Below are 9313 nucleotides of genomic sequence, written 5' to 3'. Positions count from 1 at the left end.
TAAGAAAACCTAATTTTTAATCAAGAAAATAATTGTAAAAATCGTAACTGATCACGAAAACTAATTGGAATAACGAAAAAGACGTTATTTTTGGTTGACCACTTCCTAAGAAGAATTCTTATAAATATAATCAGGTTATACGAAATAACCGTGTTATTTTGGAAATCTCATTTTAATACATCCGACACAAAAACCATGCTATTTTCGAATAACTACTTCGATACATCCGACACAATAACCATGTTATTTATGAATTCTGACTTCGTTACATCCGACAAAATAACCATGTTTGTTTCGAAATATGACTTCGATACATCCGACACAATAATCATGTTATTTAAGTATTCGCACTTCGATACATTCGACACAATAACCATGGTATTTTCGAATTCTCACTTCGATACATTCAACCGTGACAACAACCATGTTATTTTCGATATCTCACTTTGATACACTCAACACAATAACCATGTTATTTACGAATTCTCACTTTGATACACTCAACACAATAACCATGTTATTTACGAATTCTCACTTTGATACACTCAACACAATAACCATGTTATTTACGAATTCTCACTTTGATACACTCAACACAATAACCATGTTATTTACGAATTCTCACTTTGATACACTCAACACAATAACCATGTTATTTACGAATTCTCACTTTGATACACTCAACACAATAACCATGTTATTTACGAATTCTCACTTTGATACACTCAACACAATAACAATATTATTTACGAATTCTCATTTTGATACACTCAACACAATAACCATGTTATTTACGAATTCTCACTTTGATACATTCGACCCAATATTGATAATATTTTCGAATAATCGCTTCGATACATTCAATCGTGACAACAACCATGTTATTTTTGAATAATCACTTCATACTTTTGACACAATATTGATGTTATTTTCGAAATCTCACTTTGATACATTCGACTCAATAGCGATGTTATTATTTCAGTAAGCCATTGGTCTTTTAACAATAGAACCACTGACATATTGTTTAAAGGTCCATGATAGAACAATATACAGAAAAAAATTAATCTCATATTACTTATGTCAACCTTATCACTTTTGAACGATGTTATTATGTGTTTATTTTGTTGTTTAGCATTTCCCAAACATTATTCCATGTTCGCCTATTATCTTATTACATAGTTATTCATTTTTCTGACACTGTGTCACCAACTTTGCAAGTTTTTTTTCCAGCAATATCAAGTACCAGGCTATAATTACTAGTATTTATTTATTATTAAATCTATTTTGTGATACATGCAATTTCGTACCAAAATGCAGTTATACTATCATATATGTGTTCAAACCATTTCAAGCAGTACTTTATAAGGTACATTCTAAACTTGGTTTTTCATTTTTGTGTGGACAACAAAGGAGGATCTTTTTCTAATTTTCTGTTCAGTAATTTTTTGAAGATCGATTCTGAAAGAAAATTAGTTTCATAGAGTATTCTGTCGGTCTATTTTTCCATTCAGGCTTACTCGTTCAGCCATTCTCAGTAGTAAACTGTACCATACACTTGGTGTTTTTGCATTCTTGTGTGTGCTTTTGTGTAAATCCTAAAACTGGATCGCATACATGTATATAAGAGTGACATATCTCTGTGTAAATGAAAGAATGGCACCGAAGTAGACATAGTGCAAGAAGTCAGTCAGCATGTTTAACTCCATTTAAAGCAAGACCGTGTTTAAAATGGCCCATTGACATATGGATCACCGTATAAATATGAACTTGGCATGTTTTCAAGTGCTGTTCGTCGGCTGTAATAAGCCGCACCGTTCTTCGTCTACAGCGTATGTGATTTGTGTTTTTCTGGTCCTTCGGGTTTAAAGCACATGTCTTTAAGAGGCACACTACAGGTCATACTAGTAGATAGAGGCACAATACAGGTTACACTATTAGATAGGGGCACAATACAGGTTACACTAGTAGATAGGGGCACAATACAGGTTACACTAGTAGATAGGAGCACAATACAGGTTACACTAATAGATAGGGGCACAATACAGGTCACACTAGTAGATAGAGGCACAATACAGGTCACAATAATAGATAGTGGCACAATACAGGTTACACTAGTAGATAGGGGCATAATATAGGTTACATTAGAAGATAGTGGCAAATACACGCCACACTAGTAGATAGGGGCATAATACAGGTCACACTAGTAGACAGAGGCACAATACAGGTCACACTAGAAGTTGGTTGCACATATTCACAATACAGGTCACACTAGCAGATCGGGGCACAATACAGGTCACACTAGTAGATAGGGGCACAATACAGGCCATACTAGTAAATAGGGGCACAATACAGGTTACACTAGTAGATAGGGGCACAATACAGGTTACACTTGTATATAGGGCCACAATACAGGTTACACTAGTAAATAGGGGCACAATACAGGTTACACTAGTAGATAGGGGCACGATATTGGTCACACTAGTAAATAGGGGCACAATACAGGTTACACTAATAGATAGGGGCACGATATTGGTCACACTAGTAGATAGGGGCAAAATACAGGTTACACTAAAAGATAGGGGCACAATACAGGTTACACTAGTAGGTAGGGGCACAATACAGGTCACACTAGTAGATAGGGGCACAATACAGGTCACACTAGTAGATAGTGGCACAATACAGGTTATACTAGTAGATAGGGGCACAATTAACGCCAAACTAGTAGATAGGGGCACAATATAGGTTAATCTAGCAGATAGGGGCACAATACAGGATACACTAGCAGATAGGGGCACAATACAAGTTACACTAATAGATAGGGGCACAATAAACGCCAAACTAGTAGACAGGGGCACAATATAGGTTACACTAGTAGATAGGGGCACAATATAGGTTAAACTAGCAGATAGGGGCACAATACAGGATACACTAGCAGATAGGGGCACAATACAGGTTACACTAGCAGATAGGGGCACAATACAGGATACTCTAGCAGACAGGGGCACAATACAGGATACACTAGCAGATAGGGGCACAATACAGGATACACTAGCAGATAGGGGCACAGTACAGGATATACTAGCAGATAGGGGCACAATACATGATACTCTAGCAGATAGGGGCACAATACAGGATACACTAGCAGATAGGGGCACAATACAGGATACTCTAGCAGATAGGGGCACAATACAGGATACACTAGCAGATAGGGGCACAATACAGGATACTCTATCAGATAGGGGCACAATACAGGATACACTAGCAGATAGGGGCACAATACAGGATACTCTAGCAGATAGGGGCACAATATAGGTTAAACTTGATTTTTATAATGCATTATAATTTTAACTCATGTGACTCTAATGACCATAACAAAACAAATGATTTGTATACAGATACCCAAAACAAATGATTTGTATACAGATACACAAAACAAATGAGCGATATCTTGGAGGTTTTGTGGCAACATAGCTATTAATTGAAAAACCAACTATAATGCTTTAATGATTACGGTCAAAAGAGTTAAGGACCTTCCACAGGTGGTGGGGAAGGACAAAACTTTAAATGTTTCAAAAGTGCATGTTTTAATTAGTTTTCTGAAAAAAAACCTGCTTCAGGAGTTAAACATACATCTATATATATATTTAACGAACAACTTTTGATAAATGATGTGTGCCTAATTGTCGAGCAGATTATGTGTGACATATACAGCAATATTTAACATCTTTGCTTTCGTAATAACATTTTTTCCAACAAATTTCTTGCTTTAATGAGTCCGAGTCTCAGAGTTAGTCTCGAGACTTCAGTCAATATGGGCACTAGTGCTCTTTTCTGAATTGTCACTTCAATAATTATTGCGTGTAACACACATTAGAACAACGTCTTTTTGGTTATGATAGACAGACAGACAGAAATATTTATTACGACTGGAAATATTGTACATGGTCAATAAACATATATATTCAATGTTTAGCTGCTGGTTGGAGTATGTCAATAAAAGTAAGTAAAATACATGTAACTCAATTCACACAAAATTTGGAAAGCAAATGTTGCGAATATGAAATCTGTTAAAAAATTCTATAAAAGTAAGGAGGGTTTTTTTTAGCAACAAAATATTTGAATTTCAGTTGTCCTACCATGTAATCATGAACTAAAAAGTTTTTTTCTGTCCGCATGATATCTCGAGTGCTATTGCCCTTTTCTGAATTGTCACTTCAAGGAATAATTAAGTAGTGAATTATGCACCATCGAAATCATCAGAAACATCTTTAAAACGATGTGAGGATCTTGAAACGGATGCTTTCGCCTAATGCATAGCGATAACATGGCGCTATTGCTTTGGACACGCAAAACTATCGTTTTTTATGGCAGCAAGACTAGTTAATCCTTCGTGCTTACGATGAATGATGTCCTTACTATCCATGATCGTTTTTCGGACGTAATTGCCCGTTAGAGTCTTCTCTTGAAGTGCCTTTGGATTACCTGCTGATACCGTTTCAATGTCATAAATCCTTTCACATCAGCAAATGTATTTCTAAAGTTCAGAGTTTGTTGGCTAAATCGGCATTAGATATGTCATTGGTTACTTAAAGCATTGTTAATAAAGTTGGTATTTCGTTCATTCAAAACTCGCTGAGCCTCGGGAAATACTTCATAACAAGGAAAATTCGATTGAACCAAAATAAAAAAGTGAACAACTAAACCAAAAACAATCGAAATAAATCCACATAACCAGAACATCGAGATAAAAGAATTCGACATAGCGAGTTTCGACCGTATCTATAACCCCACTTCAATATTTATTTACTACAATTGAAACATTAAAATAACAGAGTCTACTAAAGTTACTGCATGGACATATTGATATGCGGTCACATATAACATTTGAAAATAAGGAATACATTATTTCGTAATATTATGATATATTTAGTATCTATGAATCGAAAAATTTAATTATATAAATACGTAAATTTTAGCATGAAATAATTTCAATACTTCTTGGAAACGTTCGTTATCATAATTTGTATGTTTTAGATATATGGTCGTGCAATATGTGACTTCATTGCTGTGATTTGATACCTCTTATCATGCGGTAAGATTGGCAACACAAAAGATGAGAGCGGGTTCAGCAAAAGAAAAACTAGTATAACATATGTGCTTACAAACGTTTTATCATATTAACGATTGTTTCTCAGTGAATAAATGTTACTTAACGATATAAGTTTTATAGGCCCCAGTTTTTAACCGAAAAGGGTTGAGAAGAAAACATGAAAACACAACCTGAAATCATTTGAAATCAAGTATTTCAATGCTTGAAATTGAAAACAAAATCTCGAAGGGAGGAAACACCCCTTTCGAGCCAACTCCTTCCGCGGCCCCACTGTGAATTTGCTGTAGTTATTTCTGAAATACGAACTATCATTTTGTAATTATTACATGTTTATTTCGTAAGCCAGAATTTTTATTTTGTTTTACGAAAAGTTATTATTGTATTGAGCTAAAAATGATAGTTTTTTGCACATATTACAAATTTTTTTTTTGAAGTATTGTAGTCTTCAATTGAAAACAAAAAAGTGACAAGAAATTCTGCAAAGCCGAAATGATTAAGAAGGACGAACCAGCCCTTCCTGGTCATTAAGTTTACTTGATACAATTTTCTGACTAATTTGCAGGCGGGAAACCAAATTATGAAGTAACTTATGTCAAGTGATATACGATTAATCATGGTTTATAGTATTAAAATCTGTACTTCTGTACGGTGCCCTTAAGGAGACACACGGTTAAAGGCCTCAAAGTTTTACTTTTATTCATGTACATTTTGCACCTGTTACAAATCCATTTTTCGCATAATTGCAGTTTAACATTCAAAAGTAAGAGTTACATGATATTGTGTAAAATCTTAAATATCAAAATTAAGTCCTTCCTGGACCTAATTTCTCGAAATTTTTAAGCTTAACAGGCTTAAGTAGCTTATTTCAATCAGCCAAAATACATTTCTTAATTGAAATTTGATAAATGAAAAAGGGTTTATTGTGATTATAGTTAAAGATAATTTCTATCTTAGGTATAAAACTCTTTAAAAACCTGTACACCAGTTTGGCACCAAAAAGGTTTTTTTCTGTAACGAATCTCAGGACAATTATATAATAGAATGTGTTACGCTTGGATATCATATTTGTAAAAAAGTACAAAAAATGTGAAAAAATAAGCCCTTCCTGGCTCCAATTTCTCGAAACGTTTTAAGCTTAACAGGCTTAAGAAGCTGATTTCAATCAGCAAAAATACATTCCTTAATTGAAATTTGATAAATAAAAAAGGATTTGTTGTGATAATCGTAAAGATTATTCCTATCTTAGGTATAAAAACTCTTTAAATAAGTAAATGTCTCACAAATTATTGAAAACAAAAACAGTGGGCTTAGCTTAATCTTGTTAAGGGACTTCAGAAGTTTCGAGAAATTTGGGCCTGGTCATTATGAGTACATGATACAATTGGTTCTGACTAATTTGCAGACGGAAAACCAAATTATTAAGTAACGTGTGTCTAGTGGTACAGGATTAATCATAGTTTGTAGTATTAAAATCCGATATATCATGCTAGGTCAAAACTAACTAACACATTTCCTGAACTCGTTGAATACAATTGAGTGTGTATGATTTGTAGATTCATTATAGATCATTTGTACATTTGCAAAGGATTTCAAATCTTCCATAATACACAGAAAAGTACGGGGATAGGCTCTGTGCTACTTTCTGTAGTCAAAGGCTAGCGATATGAAAATGTTGTATAACAGCCACGTACCCATTCGGAACTCCTCGGCCATTTTTCGTCCAAAACATTATTTAGTGTTACTAAACTGATTTCCAGTGAAGTGTATTATTGTATACATAATTAAGATTCCCAAGAGTGAAGTCACTATCGCGATATACATGCAGCGTAGATAAATGTAAAGATTTCTAATATTGTAACCGTTATATACATCCGAGGTTTGTTTGCGATTGAAAATGGACGAGGTGTTTCCGCACGTCACTAACCTAGAAACAACCAACGTACCCCACAAAACAACACAACACAACACAACAAAGACAGTTCTAAGGACACAAGCATCAAAATATTTTATTGATTATTTTACAAAGATTGTGAAGAAAGTTATATTAATCTATACTATAAGTTGGCACGATTTACGCGAAAGTGTTGTCATGTGTGGTGGGGAAAACCTATTTGTTCGGTCGGAGACCATCAACCAAACTCACAAATACCTGTATTTAATGCTAGGGCTACCCTACCTCCCCTCCCGCTCCCCCCCCCCCCTGAAACGGTCAGCGAAACAGGAGACCAATGGTTGTTTTAAGTTGAAATTAGTGTGTATGTATGTTTGTTATAGAATTTAACGCCCAATGGCTACATTATGGCTTGACCCTACTGTATCACCCGTGCAGAAGAATTTAGATGTTACAATTATGTTGTTGTCTTAATTTTTCACATGCATATATTTGGCTTAATATATCACATTCATTGTAACTTAATAAGGGGTTTTAGGCATTAAATTCGGCCACTTAAAGGGACTAGACACTAGATGATACCATTGCAAGAAAAAAGAGAGAAAATAGTCAAAATTGATATCGTTTTGTACAGAGCATTGAATCTTGTATAATAACGTTTCACATCGCTGACGACTCATGCATCTTTCGCCGTTTTTGCCCATTTCTTCCAATTCGATACTAAATGGGTTTACAGTCTACCACGTAAATTCCAGTAGGTTTAAAAATAGCGTTGGTATATATAGCTGTACTCATAAACAGATATGATTTAAACTGGAAACCCAGTATGCACTATTTTAAACGGAAAACACAGATGAGACAGCAACATGATTTTCGGTTTATTATTTTAACCATGTTAAAGTTTTTATATAATGCTTACAACAGTACATGACCTTTCAACCTGTCAATCTGCCTTGATCCGGCTTCGTTGAAAAGACAATTGCCATTTACAAAACTACTACAGTCCAACCTCGTTGGGACCGGCCAAAATACCTCGAGCCTCGAAAAATTCGAGCCAAGCGAAAATGCTTACATTGAAGTTAAAGAAATCGGACCTTTACATCCAGTTCGAGCCAACGAGTAATACGAGCCAAGCGAGTTCGAGCCAACGGGGTTCGACTGTACTTAACTTTCACTATATTAGGTTGGCATTTATTTGCTTATATTGTATTTTTTTCATGTATTCTGTGTAAAAAGGTAACTTTTTTTATCTCAAGAAAATCTTATAATCTTCCTAGCAATTACTCTAGGTTTTAAAAAAAGTCGGAAGATAGATTTGTTTAACTCTGCATCCAATGGTAAGCCTATCTTGACTTCCTTGTTGTTTGCACTTAAATACTTAAAAAGAGAAAAATCTAAAATGCATATACGCTGAGTATTCGTATTATGGGACAACAGGGGTTCTAAATGCACATAGTAGAAAAAAATCGTAGGAATTTTTTTAACGTAGTTGAAAAATCAACTTAGTAGAAAAAATCACCTTAGTGGAAGAAAGAACATTTTTACTATATACAGTCGTGCCTCGTTGGCTCGAACTCCCAGGGACCGGCCAAAATATCTCGAGCCAAGCGGAAATTCTTACATTTAGGTTAAAGAAATCGGACCTTTACATCAAGTTCGAGCCAACGAGGAATTGGAACCAAGCGAGTATTATATACGCTGCTTAAAGCTGCACTCTCACAGATCGAACGTTTGAGCACTTTTTTATTTTTTGTCTTGGAACGAGCCATTTTTTTGCAAAAATCTATGCAAACCAGTTATCTAAGACTGCTGACAAAAAAAAAAGACTTTTATATTTAAGTTTAAAAAATGATGTTTTATGCATTTTTCTTAAACCGTTAGTCATAAAACATTTGTTTTCGAACGGAAATATGAAAATATGCGATCTGATCTTTTGTCAGCAATCTTTTTTCATTGGATTGCAGATATTTACGCAAAAATGAGTGCTTTCCAAGACAAAAAAATAAAAAAAAGTTGTAAAAATGGTATAACTGTGAGAGTGCAGCTTTAAGAGTGCTTGGGTTCAACGGTGGTTACGAGCAGAATCTATGCGATTAAATGTCCTTGCGAAATATTTTTTTATTGAAACGCAGCTTTCGCCAATAAACGAGTTATGTCTAGAAAGTTACGATCTTAACCCTTGCGATCTCTTTTGAAACGGGACCCTGAGTCGTGCGTATATCACACTTAAGAACAACGTATTTGAGGTACGTTCAATGTCTACACGGCTACGTTCGCACTCGATAAAACTTGCGATTATTTTGCATGAACCG

The sequence above is a fragment of the Mya arenaria genome, chromosome 15 (genome assembly GCF_026914265.1).
Source record: "Mya arenaria isolate MELC-2E11 chromosome 15, ASM2691426v1".
In the NCBI taxonomy this organism is placed as follows: domain Eukaryota; kingdom Metazoa; phylum Mollusca; class Bivalvia; order Myida; family Myidae; genus Mya; species Mya arenaria.
This window is presented reverse-complemented; position numbering follows the sequence as displayed.